This window comes from Pelophylax lessonae, assembly GCF_965119305.1.
Source record: "Pelophylax lessonae genome assembly, chromosome: 2".
Classification (NCBI taxonomy): Eukaryota; Metazoa; Chordata; class Amphibia; order Anura; family Ranidae; genus Pelophylax; species Pelophylax lessonae.
In genome coordinates this window covers 24,925,586-24,941,933 of record NC_138769.1, presented here as the reverse complement: position 1 = coordinate 24,941,933, position 16,348 = coordinate 24,925,586, and positions in this window count along the sequence as shown.

The following is a 16,348-nucleotide window of genomic DNA, read 5'->3' as shown; positions in this document are numbered from 1 at the left end:
CATAACGTTGTTATTTTCTTGTACATAGTAGGGAAAACCGTGCATTTTAATGCACATTTGAAGAGTGTATTATATATAGATAAGACAGGAATGAAAGCACATAGGGTTTAAATATACTGTATATATATATCAGAGCAAATGCTGGTTAAAAGTGGTAAAAGTTCAGACATGGTACAGGAGAGGCAGAGGCTGCGGACATAGTACAGGAGATGCGATAGACTGTGTGGACCCGGTACAGAAGATGTCATAGGCTGTGCTGACATGGTACAGGAGATGTCATATGCTGTGTGGACATGGTACAGGAGATGTCATATGCTGGGTGGACATGGTACAGGAGATGTCATAGGCTGTGCTGACATGGTACAGGAGATGCAGAGGCTGCGGGCATGGTACAGGAGATGTAGAGGCTGCGGGCATGGTACAGGGGATGCCATAGACTGTGCGGACCTGGTATAGGAGATGTCATAGGCTGTGCGGATATGGTACAGGAGATGTCATAGTCTGTACTGACATGGTACAGGAGATGCAGAGGCTGCGGGCATGGTACAGGAGATGCAGAGGCTGTGAACATGGTGGAGGAGATGTCATAGACTGTGCGGACCTGGTACAGGAGATGTCATAGGCTGTGCGGATATGGTACAGAAGATGCCATAGGCTGTGTGGACATGGTACAGGAGATGCCATATGCTGTGCAGACCTGGTATAGGAGATGTCTTAGGCTGGGCGGATATGGTACAGGAGATGTCATAGGCTGTGTGGACATGGTACAGGAGATGTCATAGGCTGTGCTGACATGGTACAGGAGATACAGAGGCTGCGGGCATGGTACAGGAGATGCCGAGGCTGCAGGCATGGTACAGGAGATGCAGAAGCTGCGGGCATGGTATACAGGAGATGCAGAGGCTGCAGGCATAGTACAGGAGATGAATAGGGTGCGGACATGGTACAGGAGATGGAGAGGCAGCAGGCTTGGTACAGGAGATGCAGAGGCTGCTGGCGTGATACAGGAGATGTCATAGACTGTGTGGACCTGGTACAGGAGATGTCATAGGCTGTGTGGACATGGTACAGGAGATGTCATAGGCTGTGCTGACATGGTACAGAGATTCAAAGGCTGCGGGCATGGTGCAGGAGATGTAAGAGGCTGTTCGGACATGGTACAGGGGATGTAAGAGGCTGTGTGGACATAGTACAGGAGATGCAGAGGCTGTGGACATGGTGGAGGAGATGCAGAGGATGTGCAGACATGATACAGGAGATGCAGAGGGTGCGGGCATATTACAGGAGATGCAGAGGGTGCGGGCATATTACAGGAGATGCAGAGGCTGCGGGCATGGTACAGGAGATGTCAGAGGCTGTGCGGACATGGTGCAGGAGATGTCAGAGGCTATGCAGACATGGTACAGGAGATGTCAGAGACTGTGCGGACATGATAAAGGAGATGTCAGAGACTGTGCGGACATGGTACAGGAGATGTCAGAGACTGTGCGGACATGGTACAGGAGATGTCAGAGACTGTGCGGTCATGGTACAGGAGATGTCAGAGACTGTGCGGACATGGTACAGGAGATGTCAGGGGCTGTGCGGACATGGTACAGGAGATGTCAGAGACTGTGCGGACATGGTACAGGAGATGTCAGGGGCTGTGCGGACACGGTACAGGAGATGTCAGAGGCTGTGCGGACATGGTACAGGAGATGTCAGAGACTGTGCGGACATGGTACAGGAGATGTCAGAGGCTATGCAGACATGGTACAGGAGATGTCAGAGACTGTGCGGACATGGTGCAGGAGATGTCAGAGGCTATGCAGACATGGTACAGGAGATGTCAGAGACTGTGCGGACATGATAAAGGAGATGTCAGAGACTGTGCGGACATGGTACAGGAGATGTCAGAGACTGTGCGGACATGGTACAGGAGATGTCAGAGACTGTGCGGACATGGTACAGGAGATGTCAGAGACTGTGCGGACATGGTACAGGAGATGTCAGAGACTGTGCGGTCATGGTACAGGAGATGTCAGAGACTGTGCGGACATGGTACAGGAGATGTCAGAGACTGTGCGGTCATGGTACAGGAGATGTCAGAGACTGTGCGGACATGGTACAGGAGATGTCAGGGGCTGTGCGGACATGGTACAGGAGATGTCAGAGACTGTGCGGACATGGTACAGGAGATGTCAGAGGCTGTTCGGACATGGTACAGGAGATGTCAGGGGCTGTGCGGACATGGTACAGGAGATGTCAGGGGCTGTGCGGACATGGTACAGGAGATGTTATCCCAGTGGGCCAGTCAATCCCTGGTGTGAACCCAGCCTTCATGTATTTTTTTACTGAAATTTTGCCTTTGCGGTTATATCGTATGACATAAAAAATTGGAACAACCACTATTTTATTCTCTAGGGTGTCTGCTTTCAGAAAATATGTAATGTTTGGGGGTTTTGTGTAATCTTCAGGCCTAAAATGATTTCTTAAACGTGTGTGCAAAAAAAGACGCAAGAACTGCTCTGGCTTGGAAAGGGTTAAAGGATAAGTTCACCTTCGGGAACATGTTACAAGTTTCCCCCGTATAATTTATTAGTTAAAAAAAAATCTGGCTCCTAACTTTTTTAGCCGGCTTCTAGCTTCAAAGCAAATTTGCCAAGCCCTGGTATAAGATAAATGCTTGCATAATAGTTGGATGTCTCCTGAGCGGGCTCAGACCGGCGTCTTCCATTAACAGGTCTCAGCGTCCCAATAAAACCGCCATCCAATTTCCTTACACAAAGGACATTTACCACCCCCCACCACCATTTTCTGTCACTTGTGTTGTCCTCTATTATCAGCGACCGGGGTCACGCCTGTATTGATAATGTGACAGACGTCGTAAATCCATCAAGCAACAGGGTCGCAAACCTGGAGACCTCTCTTCCCATCTCCTTCCCGTATCTCCCCGCTGGCGGCGAACCGCCAATTACGCCCACCGGTAGCCGCCCATAAATATATTTTTTTTCAATGCCGAGAGATGCTAAAAGTTTATTGCGGGTATAAAATAAGCAGAAGGAAGAGCTTTCAGTGTCCTATTTATGCACCTCTTAGGAGTTGCCGGGATGAAATACGCAGGCTATTTCACAAAGTAGTTTTTCTGGCGGTTTACGATCGTTCGGTACTGACACCATTCCGTGTGCTCACTCTTTTATGTTAGGATCGGTTCAAAAATATTTTACATCGAGGATGAAGATCTGCGTTTTCACATGACTGTCATTTTTTAAAATTCAATGGCTGAAAAAATGTTTTAACCAGTTCGGCTTTAGAAAAAAAAATTATTTTTTGCACGCATAAAACTCTTCATTTTTAGCATTTTTGTGGGGTTCTCTTTGCACATGTTTAATCACTTGCCGACTGCCAGCAGTACATATACTCAGGGCCATCGTACCGAATGGGCACACTGGGCAGTTGCCCGGGGGCCCCACTTGCCCGGGGAGCCCCACCTGCCCAGCGACCCAGCCAAGCATTAATCCCGATTCCTGTGTGCATCCTGCCGCTGCTGTCAGGCCACTTGGGCCATGGCGGGGGAGCCCACAACTGCAGGAATGCCTGCCCGCCTCCATGGGAACAGGCACACACAGGACAGTCGAGTCTGACTCCCCGGACCCAGCCGCCGAACTTGGAAGCGGTCATTAGCCTGGCACTGCTGGATCAATAAATATCGCCTTATCGATAATTTGCATTTTTATTCTCGTGGGTGATTGTGTAGGCGGGGCCCCAGTGCACTGCATTGCCCGGGGCCCTTTAATGCTCTTAAGATGGCACTGCATATACTGCGGCAGGTCAGCTCTGTCCCACGAAACGACGTAACTGTACGGGACCGCGCGCGCCCATTCGCCATAGAAGCAGCTGATCTGCGAGTCCGGTGGCGACGATTGCCCTCGGGCACCGATAATGGCTCCCCATGGAGACAGAATGGCAGTCTGCCTTTGTAAACACGGCAGACCGCTGTTCTGTCAGCAATGAACACAGGGATCCTGTGTTCCTCCTATTTAGGAACACAGGTCCCTGTGCTCATTCCATAAGCCCAACCCCCCACACAGTTAGAAAGCACACCCTAGGGACACATTTAACCCTTTGATTGCCCCTGGTGTTAACCCCTTCCCTGCCAGTGTCATTATTACAGCAACAGTACATATTTCTAGCACTGATTACTGTAGTAATGTCACTGGTCCCCCCCCCCCCCCAAAAGTGTCCAAAATGTCAGTTAGGGGTCCGATCTGTCCGCCACAATGTCGCAGTCCCACTAAAATATCACTGCTCGCCGTCATTACTAGTAAAAATAAATAAATAAAAATGACATAAATCTTTCCCCTAGTCTGTAGACGCAATAACTTTTGTGGAAACCAATCAAAATAAGCATACTGGGATTTTCTTTTTAAATATGTAGCAGAATACAAATTGGCCTAAAATGATGAAAAAATTAGATTTTTACATTTTTTTTTATTGGGAAAAATATACAGCAGAAAGTGAAATATATATATATATATTCAGAATTGTCGCTCTTTTATGTTTATATTCTTTATATTCTTAATTCTTACTTAAACTGACAATTGCGCGGTCAGTGTCCTTATTACAGTAACAGTGCATATTTTTAGCACTGATTACTGTAGTAATGTCACTGGTCCCCCCAAAAGTGTCAAAAATGTCAGTTAGGGATCCGATCTGTCCGCCGCAATGTCACAGTCCTGCTAAAAATTGCTGATGGCCGCCATTTCTAGTAAAAATAAATAAATAAAAATGACATAAATCTTTCCCCTAGTTTTTGCGCAAACCAATCAAAATACGCTTACTGGGATTTTTTTTTTTACCAAAAATATGTAGCAGAAAAAAAATTGGCCTAAAATGATGAAAAAAAAAATAGATTTTTACTTTTTTTTTATTGGGAATAATATATAGCAGAAAGTGAAAAATATTGTTTTTTTTTTTTCAGAATTGTCGCTCTTTTTTTGTTTATATTCTTTATATTCCTAATTCTTACTTCAACTGACAATTGCGCGGTCGTGCAATGCTGTACCCAGGGGGTTCTGGCAGTGTAGGTGTCTCTCACACTTGCAGGGAGATCATTGGTCAGCACTGCTGTGCCCCGTCGTGAGTCCATCCAGGGTAGGCAGGGATCTGCAAGAGCCAGAGGTGGCGGAAGGGAGTTCCACCATTTTCCAGCTGAAATGGGCCACATGAAATAGCCTGGCAGGCCAGATTAAGCCCGCGGGCGTTGTGTTTGACACCTGTGCTCTAGGTCGTTTATGAATAAAATAAACAGGATTGGTCCCAGGACAGATCCTTGGGTGACCCCACTTTCCACACCAGACCAATCGGAGTACTCCCGCCTTTTATCACCATAGCTGACGCTTTAAAAGCCTTTACAGCTTATCAGTTTCGAGGTAACTAGGAACTTTTGTGCTAGAATTATTGCTCTCACTCTGACGTTCGCTGCGATATGTCACACCTGTGGTGCGATCGCGGTGTACATACGCATGCACACCCTGGGCTTGCATTTGGTTTAAAGCATGTATGTGGAGAAATAGAATTTATGGCAATTTAAACAAAGAAAAAAAAAATGTTAATACATTTTATTATAAATTTATTTTTTAACTTTTTTCTTTTATGTAATTAGATATGTTTACTTGATTGCTTAGATACCCAACATGTCAACCCTAAACTTGCGTGACCCCGTGAAACGGCATCAAACTGTAGTCCCCCAAATTCTCCATAGGCAACTCTTTATCCATTAGCTGCCAAAGCCATTTTTGCACTTTATGAACTTTAAAAAAAAAAAAAATTTAGGCCTAAAGATTACTTAAAATCCCCAAATAATTATATACTGTATCTGAAAGCAGAGACCATGGAGAATAAAATACTGTTAGTCCCAATTTTATTTGTCTCACAGGATATTAGAGCAAATGTGTATCAAGCACAAAATATTCATAAAACGCACAAATGCAACAAATTACCCAATTTTTGATACAGAATAAAAGATGAGGTTTTACTGAGTAAATAGAAACCCAACATATCAGGTCCTAAGAGTACCTGGGAAACGGCGACAAGCTTTGGTACTCAAAATTAGATAGTCAATGATTTAAAAGCCTCTACAGGTCATCCGTTTAGAGTTAACCATGAAGAATGAGCCCAGAATTATTGTTCTCACTCTAACGTGTGCAAAAATATGTAATATGACGCGATATACGATATTTGTGTTATTGGTTCTCGCAAAGTATCAAAAGTGTCAGTAAGTGTCTGAATGTCCGTCGCAATATTGCAGTCCTGCTGATCTAGTTTCATTACTAGTAGAAAAAATAAATAAATTAAAAATTCCAGTATATGTCGCATAGTTTGTAGATGTTATAACTTTTGCACAAACCATTCAATATACACTTTTTTTTTTAACCAAAAATATGTTACAGAATTTATATTGGCCTAAATTGATCAAAAAATTTGATTTTTACATTTTTTCATCGGATATGTTTTATAGCAAAAAGTAAAAAAAAAAAAATAATATATATATATATATATATATATATATATATGTATATATATATATATATATATATATATATATATATATATATATATATATATATATATTATTATTATTATTATTATTATTATTATTTTTTTTTTTCAAAATGGTCGGTCTTTTTTGCTTATAGCACAAAAAAATAAAAAACGCAGAGGTGATCAAATGCCACCAAAAAAAGCTCTAGTTGAGTGAAAAAAAAGAAATAAATTTGCTTTGTGTACAGCGTCCCATGACCGCGCAGTTGTCAGTTAACCGCTTCTGGACCGCCCGCCTCAGTTTTACTGAGGCAGGGCGGCCCTCCTGCGTGAAACGACGTAGATCTACGTCGGTCGCGCGCCTGCTGCTACGGGTCCAACACTCTGTGGCGGGGTCCCCGATGCATGGGGCAGGCAGCTCCCATTGCCGCCTGACACCTGCGATCGCTCCCCGCTGAGAGAGAAGGACGGTCAGCTGTTGTAAACACAGCCAATCGTTCTTCTCTCTGGAATGATCACAGAGCGCCTGTGATCCTTCTATATAGGAACATAGGTCTCTATGATCATTACACAAGCCACACCCCCACAGTTAGATTCACTCCCCTAGGCTCACATTTAACCCCTTGATCACCCACAGTATTAACCTCTTCCCTGCCAATGTCATTATTACAGTAACAGTGCCTATTTTTAGCACTGATTACTGTAGTAATGTCACTGGTCCCCCCAAAAGTGTCAGAAATGTCAGTTAGGGGTCCGATCTGTCCGCCGCAATGTCGCAGTCTCGCAAAAAAATCGCAGATCGCCGCCACTACTAGTAAAAAAAAACAAAAAAAAGAAACAAAGAAAATTACATAAATCTTTCCCGCAGTTAGCGCAAATCAATCAAAATACACTTAATGCGATTTTTTTAGTGCGATTAGCAAAAAACAAATTGGCCTAAAATGTTAAAAAATTTAGATTTTTACATTTTTTTTTTTATTGGGAATGTTATATAGCAGAATGTGAAAAATATATATTTTTTTTTCCAGAATTGTCGCTCTTTTTTTGCTTATAGCACAAAAAATAAAAAATCGCACAGGTAAGCTCTAACGAGCAGGGCCCTCTGATTCCTCCTGTATTGAATTGTACTGTAACTTTATTGTCTTCCTCCACACTGTAAAGCGCTGCGCAAACTGTTGGCGCTATATAAATCCTGTATAATAATAATAAAAGGTGATCAAATATTACCAAAAGAAAGCTTTATTTGTGGGAAAAAAGGACATCAATTTTATTTAGGTACAGCCTCGCACGGCCGCGCAATTGTCCATTAACCACTTAAGCCCCGGAAGATTTTACCCCCTTCCTGACCAGGGCCTATTTTGCGATTCGGCACTGCATGACTTTAACGGGCAATTGCGCGGTCGTGCAACGCTGTACCCAAACGAAATTGATGTCCTTTTTTTCCCACAAACAGAGCTTTCTTTTGTTGGTATTTGATCACCTGTGCGATTTTTTGATCATGCGCTATAAACAAAAAGAGCGTAAATTTTGCAAAAATAACAATATTTTTCACATTTTTTTATATGAAATTCCCCCCCCAAAAAATGTAAAAATCTAAATTTTTTAACATTTTCGGCCAATTTGTTTTATGCTACATATGTTTGGTAAAAAAAAAAAAGCGTATTTTGATTGGTTTGCGCAAAAGTTATCGCATTTACTAACAAAGGGAAAGATTTTTGTCATTTTTGTTGTTTTTTTTTTAACGCATAATGGCGACGATCTGCGTTTTTTTTGCGGTACTGCGACATTGCGGCGGACAGATCGGACCCTTGACTGACATTTTTGGGGTTACCAGTGACATTTCTACAGTAATCAGTGCTATACATATGCACTGTTACTGTAAAATTACACTGGCAGTGAAGGGGTTCACTTTTTTTGAGAGGGAGGGGCTATGTGTGTCCCTAGTGGCATGATTCTAACTGTGATTGGCTGTGGCTTGAGGTGTAGGAACAGTGATCAACGGTTCTACATAGTAGAACCTTATGATCACTGTTTCTACACAGGGGAGAATGACAGGCGGCTTGTTTACATCAGCCGCCTGCCTTTCTCCCTCTGCACCGACGATCGAGAGTGACCGGCGGACGATCGGGTCCGCCGGTCACACGCGCGGGGGGGGGGTCCGTGACCGCGCGGGAGCGCGCCTCCGGGGGCGCTCGCTCGCTCCCTAGACCCTTACAGGCTAGCGACGTACTGTAGTACTACGTCGCTCTGCCTGTGAGGGGCTGACCGCCGCAGTAAATAGTCGTGCGGCGGTCGGCAAGCGGTTAAAGTAACGCAGTGCCGAATTGCAAAATATGGCCTGGTCATTAAGGAGGTAAATCCTTCCTGTCAAGAAGTGGTTAAATAGTTGGACTTTTTTTTTATAGCACAAAAAATAAAAAACGCAGAGGTGATCAAATGCCACCAAAAAAAAGCTCTATTTGTGGGGGAAAAAAATACATAAATTCTCTTTGTGTACAGCGTCCCATGACCGCGCAGTTGTCAGTTAAAGTTACGCAGTGCCGTATCCCAAAAAAATGGCCTAAGCATGAAGAAGGGTAAATCTTCCGGAGGTCAAGTGGTTAATGTCAAAATGGAGAATTCTGGGAAGGATGCTGATACTTTTTCCATGCAAACGGGTAAACAGCCGATTCTTTGTTGCATTTGATAAAGATGGTATTATCAAGACGGAACGTTAGGCCCTACAAGCCTCCTCTTATCTGCGAACAATCTCTGGATCCCCATACTGGCTAAATACCACATTTCCATTATAGAGGCTTTATAGACAGCAGACAGAACTTTCCGTATCTGCAGATAACTGCTCGTTCCGGGAAACCAAACAATGGATGGAAAAGGTTACAGCCATGACACCTGCAAACATCTCTGTGAATGGGAACACAAAGCCACGAGTGCAAGCTTCAATAATGTGGAAATAAAGAAACGAAATTGCTTTCTAGGAAGCACAACAACAAGTTGAATGGTTACAGTAACACAGAATGCTATTGTGTAGCAAAGAGAGCCCCGGATGGATGAGATATGAGAAAATGACTGGATTATTTCCATGCATTAAATCTTGTATAGTCGGCCTGGCAGCGGGGAAAGGGAAGAGAATTCTGCGGTTCAGCACCAGCAGGGGGAAGGAGGTCCTGATTCTTCTGTATAGATCAGTGATGGTGAACCTTGGCACCCCCAGATGTTTTGGAACTACATTTCCCATGATGCTCATGCACTCTGCAGTGTAGTTGGGCATCATGGGAAATGTAGTTCCACAACATCTGGGGTGCCAAGGTTCGCCATCACTGGTATAGATCTTTACTTATCTGTAGAGGGATCACTAGCTGGAGGAAAGAAGTCATGACTCCTCTACATAGATCTTTAGTATTTAGTAGAGGAATCATCAGCAAGAGGAAGGAGTTCCTGGTCCCCCCCCATATAGGTAGATCTTAATCAGCAGAGAGATCACCAGGAGATCATGATCAGGGCCAGCCTTAGGTGTTCAGGCGCCCTGTGTGAGCTAATCCTGTGCCCCCACCGCGCGCGTGAACCCCCCCACACTTTTGTGCACTTTATTTGACTTTTCTTTTTTATGATCACTAATAACTTAGCCCCCCTTACATTAGAGACCCCTCGCAGAGCCCCCCTTACATCAAATACCCCTTTACATTAGAGTTCCCCACAGAGACCCCCCTTACATCAAAGAGCCCCTTACATTAGAGACCCCCACAGAGCCCCCCCTTACATCAGAGACTCCCCCCACAGAGCCCCCCTTACATCAGAGCCCACGCACACAGAGCCCCCTTACATCAGAGACCCCCACACAGAGCTCCCCTTACATCAGAGACCCCCACACTGAACCTCCAGGCCGCGGTCGTCGCTTACCTCCCGCTGTGGCTGTGCGGCCTGATCATCTGCGAGCTGTGATGGCTGCACGGTGCCCCTGTTGCCCATGGCGCCCTGTGCGGTCGCACAGCTCACACACCCCAAAGGCCGGCCCTGATCATGATTCCCCTATACAAATGAAGGCATCTCTAGAGGGATCACCAGCAAGAGGAAGGAGGTCCTGATTCCCCTATGCAGATCTTTAGTTATCTCTAGAGGCAAGGCTTAATTTCTCAGAGAATAGGTGCAGGAACTTCCCCCTTCTGAGTCACCTCTTGTCTCCACCCCCTGCCCACCTCTGAGCACCGTCCCTTGGATCCACCCCCTACCCACCTCTGAGCACCGTCCCTTGGTTCCACCCCCTTCCCACCTCCCAGTACTGCCCCTTTCAGAGAATACAGAACCAAATATTTTGTGGTGCAGCCAGCAACAATAGATCCCACCAGTAACAATAGACACCCCCAGCAACAATAGACCCCTCACACAACAATAGACTCCCTAGACACAATGGACCCCACCCCAGCAACAATAGGTCCCCCCCCCACGGCAATAGATCCCCCCCAGCAACAATGGACCACCCAAAACCAAATACCACCCCCAGCAAACATTAGTCCCCCCATAAGCCAGTATCAATAGACCCTACAGCAGCCAGCAACAATAGACCACTCCCTCAGCAGTAGATCCCTACCAGCAATACAAGACTCCCCAGCAACCATAGATCCCCAACTAGCAACAATCGACCCTCACACAAAACAGATTCCCACCAGTGACAATAGATCTCCTGGCAGCCAGCATCAATAGACTCTCAAGGACACCCCCCCATCCCTTGAGTAAGGGAGGTGCCGAAACTGCATTTCCCCACTTTTCCGCTGAAAAAAAGCCCTGTCTAGAGGTATCACCAATAGGAGGAAGGAGGCCCTGATTCCTCTAAATAGATCTTTAGTTATCTCTAGAGGTATCGCCAACAGGAGGAAAGAGGTCCTGATTTCCCTATGCAGATCTTTAGTTATCTCTAGAGAGATCACCAGCAGGAGGAATGAAGTCCTGATTCCTATAGATCTTTAGTTATCACTAGAGGGATCACCAGCAGGAGGAAGGAGGTCCTGATTCCTCTATGCAGATCTTAAGTTATCTCTAGAGGGATCACCAATAGGAGGAAGAAGGTCCCGATTCCTCTAAATAGATATTTAGTTATCTCTAGAGGGATTACCAGCAGGAGGAAGGAGATCCTGATTTCCTTATGCAGATCTTTAGTTATCTGGATCACCAGCAGGAGGAAGGAGGTCCTTATTCTTCTATATAGATCTATAGTTATCTCTAGAGGCATCACCAGCAGGAGGAAGGAGGTCCTAATTCCTCTATGCCGATCTTAAGTTATCTCTAGAGGTATCACCAATAGGAGGAAGGAAGTCCTGATTCCTCTAAATAGATCTTTAGTTATCTTATCTCTATAGGTATCACCAACAGGAGGAAAGAGGTCCTGATTTCCCTATGCATATCTTTAGTTATCTCTACAGGGATCATCAGCAGGAGGAAGGAGGTCCTGATTCCTCTATATAGACCTTTACTTATCACTTGAAGGATTACCAGCGATACATACTAGCACATGACGACATTGTCTTGCAAGTTTTTGTTTTTTGGGGTGGGGGTTCAGCAGTTTACAATAGCTTTAAGGAGCATGACCTTGTATCTTATATTAAAATCCAGAAAAACAGACTGTCCTAAAAACCATCCAGGAAATTACTGCCTCTCAGAACCAGCTACCAGAACTTTTATTACTGCAAATTACTGCAGTAAGCTATTTCACTCTTCCGCTGTTCCTTGATGTACAATTTGGTTATGTGACTGAACCTTGAAATATCTGCAACCACCCCACAATGTAAAGATAAAAACAGTCAATTTTATTTCTCATTTTTCATAAACTGTTTATATATATATATATATATATATATATATATATATATATATATATATATATATATATATATATATATATATATATTTATTTTTTTTTTATTTATTTTTTTATTTTGCAAGTAACCATTAATACATGGTGCTTGTGAGATCCACTGCTTATGTTTAGGCTTTCTAATAATCTCTGCAATAGTGAGCTGCTACTGCATAAAGTACATTCAGATGGGTGCGATCTCTGCCAGCAGAGGAAGGGGAGGTTTCCCCTTCTCTGAGTCACTCAGTTGCATGCGTGTCATTGAGTATCCTCGGGTCTGTTTGCAAGAGAGCTATTCACAGCATAGTAGTAAATCAGCCTTGAAACTTAATGGCTCTCACACTGACCATCTTCAGGTGGTAAATGGTGAGTATTTTTTTATAATATTTTACTGTTACATGGATAAAAAAAAAAAAAAAAAAAATGTTTTACTCCTGAATATATTAAATTAAAAAAATATAAAGTAATAAATGAATAATAAAATATATGTAAACGCATTAAGCCCTCCATTTGTGTGTATATGTACATACTGTTGTGATGGTGACATTATAATGAAAACCCTTTCAGATTCAGCGACTGGCACCATGACCGGACTTTAACCACTTGAGCACCAGAAGATTTTAACCCCCTTCACGACCAGAGCATTTTTTTGCTGTTCAGCACAATGCTTTAACTGGCAATTGCGCAGCCATGCAACACTGTGTTCAAACAAATGTTATATTAACTTTTCACACAAATAAAGCTTTCTTTAGGTGGTATTTGATCACCTCTGGGTTTTTTTTATTATTTATAATGTAAATAATAAAGGCCAGAAATGAAAAAAAAAATTATATACAGTGGGTACGGAAAGTATTCAGACCCCCTTAAATTTTTCACTCTTTGTTATATTGCAGCCATTTGCTAAAATCATTTAAGTTCATTCTTCTTCCTCATGAATGTACACATAGCACCCCATACTGACAGAAAAACACAGAATTGTTGACATTGTTGCAGATTTATTAAAAAAGAAAAACTGAAATATCACATGGTACTAAGTATTCAGACCCTTTGCTGTGACACTCATATATTTAACTCAGGTGCTTTCCATTTCTTCTGATCATCCTTGAGATGGTTCTACACCTTCATTTGAGTCCAGCTGTGTTTGATTATACTGATTGGACTTGATTAGGAAAGCCACACACCTGTCTATATAAGACCTTCCAGATCACAATGCATGTCAGAGCAAATGAGAATCATGAGGTCAAAGGAACTGCCTGAAGAGCTCAGAGACAGAATTGTGGCAAGGCACAGATCTGGCCAAGGTTACAAAAAGATTTCTGCTGCACTTAAGGTTCCTAAGAGCACAGTGGCCTCCATAATCCTCAAATGGAAGACGTTTGGGACGACCAGAACCCTTCCTAGAGCTGGCCGTCCGGCCAAACTGAGCTATCCGGGGAGAAGAGCCTTGGTGAGAGAGGTAAAGAAGAACCCAAAGATCACTGTGGCTGAGCTCCAGAGATGCAGTCAGGAGATGGGAGAAAGTTGTAGAAAGTCAACCATCACTGCAGCCCTCCACCAGTCGGGGCTTTATGGCAGAGTGGCCCGACTGAAGCCTCTCCTCAGTGTAAGACACATGAAAGCCCGCATGGAGTTTACTAAAAAAAACACCTGAAGAACTCCAAGATGGTGAGAAATAAGATTCTCTGGTCTGATGAGACCAAAATAGAACTTTTTGGCCTTAATTCTAAGCGGTATGTGTGGAGAAAACCAGGCACTGCTCATCACCTGTCCAATACAGTCCCAACAGTGAAGCATGGTGGTGGCAGCATCATGCTGTGGGGGTGTTTTTCAGCTGCAGGGACAGGACGACTGGTTGCAATCGAGGGAAAGATGAATGCGGCCAAGTACAGGGATATCCTGGACAAAAACCTTCTCCAGAGTGCTCTGGACCTCAGACTGGGCCGAAGGTTTACCTTCCAACAAGACAATGACCCTAAGCACACAGCTAAAATAACGAAGGAGTGGCTTCACAACAACTCCGTGACTGTTCTTGAATGGCCCAGCCAGAGCCCTGACTTAAACCCAATTGAGCATCTCTGGAGAGACCTAAAAATGGCTGTCCACCAACGTTTACCATCCAACCTGACAGAACTGGAGAGGATCTGCAAGGAGGAATGGCAGAGGATCCCCAAATCCAGGTGTGAAAGACTTGTTGCATCTTTCCCAAAAAGACTCCTGGCTGTATTAGATCAAAAGGGGGCTTCTACTAAATACTGAGCAAAGGGTCTGAATACTTAGGACCATGTGATATTTCAGTTTTTCTTTTTTTAATAAATCTGCAACAATGTCAACAATTCTGTGTTTTTCTGTCAGTATGGGGTGCTATGTGTACATTCATGAGGAAGAAGAATGAACTTAAATGATTTTAGCAAATGGCTGCAATATAACAAAGAGTGACAAATTTAAGGGGGTCTGAATACTTTCCGTACCCACTGTATATATATATATATATATATATATATATATATATAGTTTGTTTTTGCTATAAAACATATTAAATTTAAAAAAAATGTATTATTCATTTAGGTCAAAATGTATTCTGCTACATGTTTTGGGTAAAGAAAAATCCCAATAAGTGTAAGTGCCGGTTCACATTTGTTCGATGCGGGAACGCTGCGAAAATACAGCGTGTTCCCGCATCGCATCTGTACCCCTGGCAATTCACACTGCCATCTGCGATACGCTGGGGGTGTCAATTAAGGGTTAACAGCACCCCCAGATCAGATCGCATATCGCAGTGCGATCTGAAAGTTTGCACCGAATCGGATCGCACTAGTGTGAACCACCATGCAATCCGATTCTGCTGCGGACCAAAAAAAGGGTCCTGTGCGAGTTAGGTGCGATTGCGGTGCGAATTCAGCCATACAAACTGTATGGCTGAATTTGCACCACACAGACATTGCATGTGATTTTAGGAGCAGTGCGCTCCGAATTACATGCGATCTCTGCGATCGCATAAATGTGAACCGGCACTAAATGAATTGGTTTGTGTGAAAGTTATAATGTCTACAAACGATGATATAGATATACTGGAATTTACACAGCTATAGATGCTATTAGACATTTGCAGAACGAAAACATTTGATTTGTTTAATTTTTATTTGTTATATCCATAAATTTGTTTTGTTAAAGTAGTTGAAATATTTTCATTTGTTTTCAGAATTCTCTTTGTTTATTCAAATTCGAATTGATTCAAAATGTTTTAATTCGATCGTATTGAACTTGAATTTCGGAAGAAAGTTATCTGCTTTCTATTTTTTTTCTATTATATTCTATTTTTTTTCTTTTCTATTCTATTCTTTTATGTTCTTTTCTATTCTTTTCTTGTTTTCTATTCTATTATTTTCTTTCATGTTCAAATTTATTCTATTTGAAATTTGAATTTCAGAAGAGTTCTTTTCTTTTTTTATTCTGTTCTATTCCTTTATTTTTTATTCTATTTTATTCTGTTCTTTTATTTTCTATTCTATGTTGTTCTGTTTTATTCTATTTTGTTCTGTTTTATTCTATTTTGTTCTTTTATTTTCTATTCCTTTATTTTCTATTCTAATTTTTTTTCTATTTTTTTTGTTTTGTTTTCTGTTCTGTTTTCCTCTATCCTATTATATTATTTAATTTTCTATTCTATTCATTTATATTCTTTTTTTTTTATTCTATTCCTTTCTATTTTGTTTTGTTTTATTCTGTTTGGTTCTTTTATTTTCTATTTCTTTATTTTCTATTCAAATTTTTTTCTATTCTTTTATTTTCTATTCTGTTCTGTTTTACTCATTATATTATATTCTTTTATTTTCTATTTTATTCCTTTCTATTCTTTTCTATTCTGTTTCTTTCTTTTCTATTTTATTATTTTCAGAAATTCGAATTCTAATTTGATTCAAGAAACATTTCAAATTTGACTTGAAAATGATTTGAATTAAATTTAAAAACGGTTCAAATTTG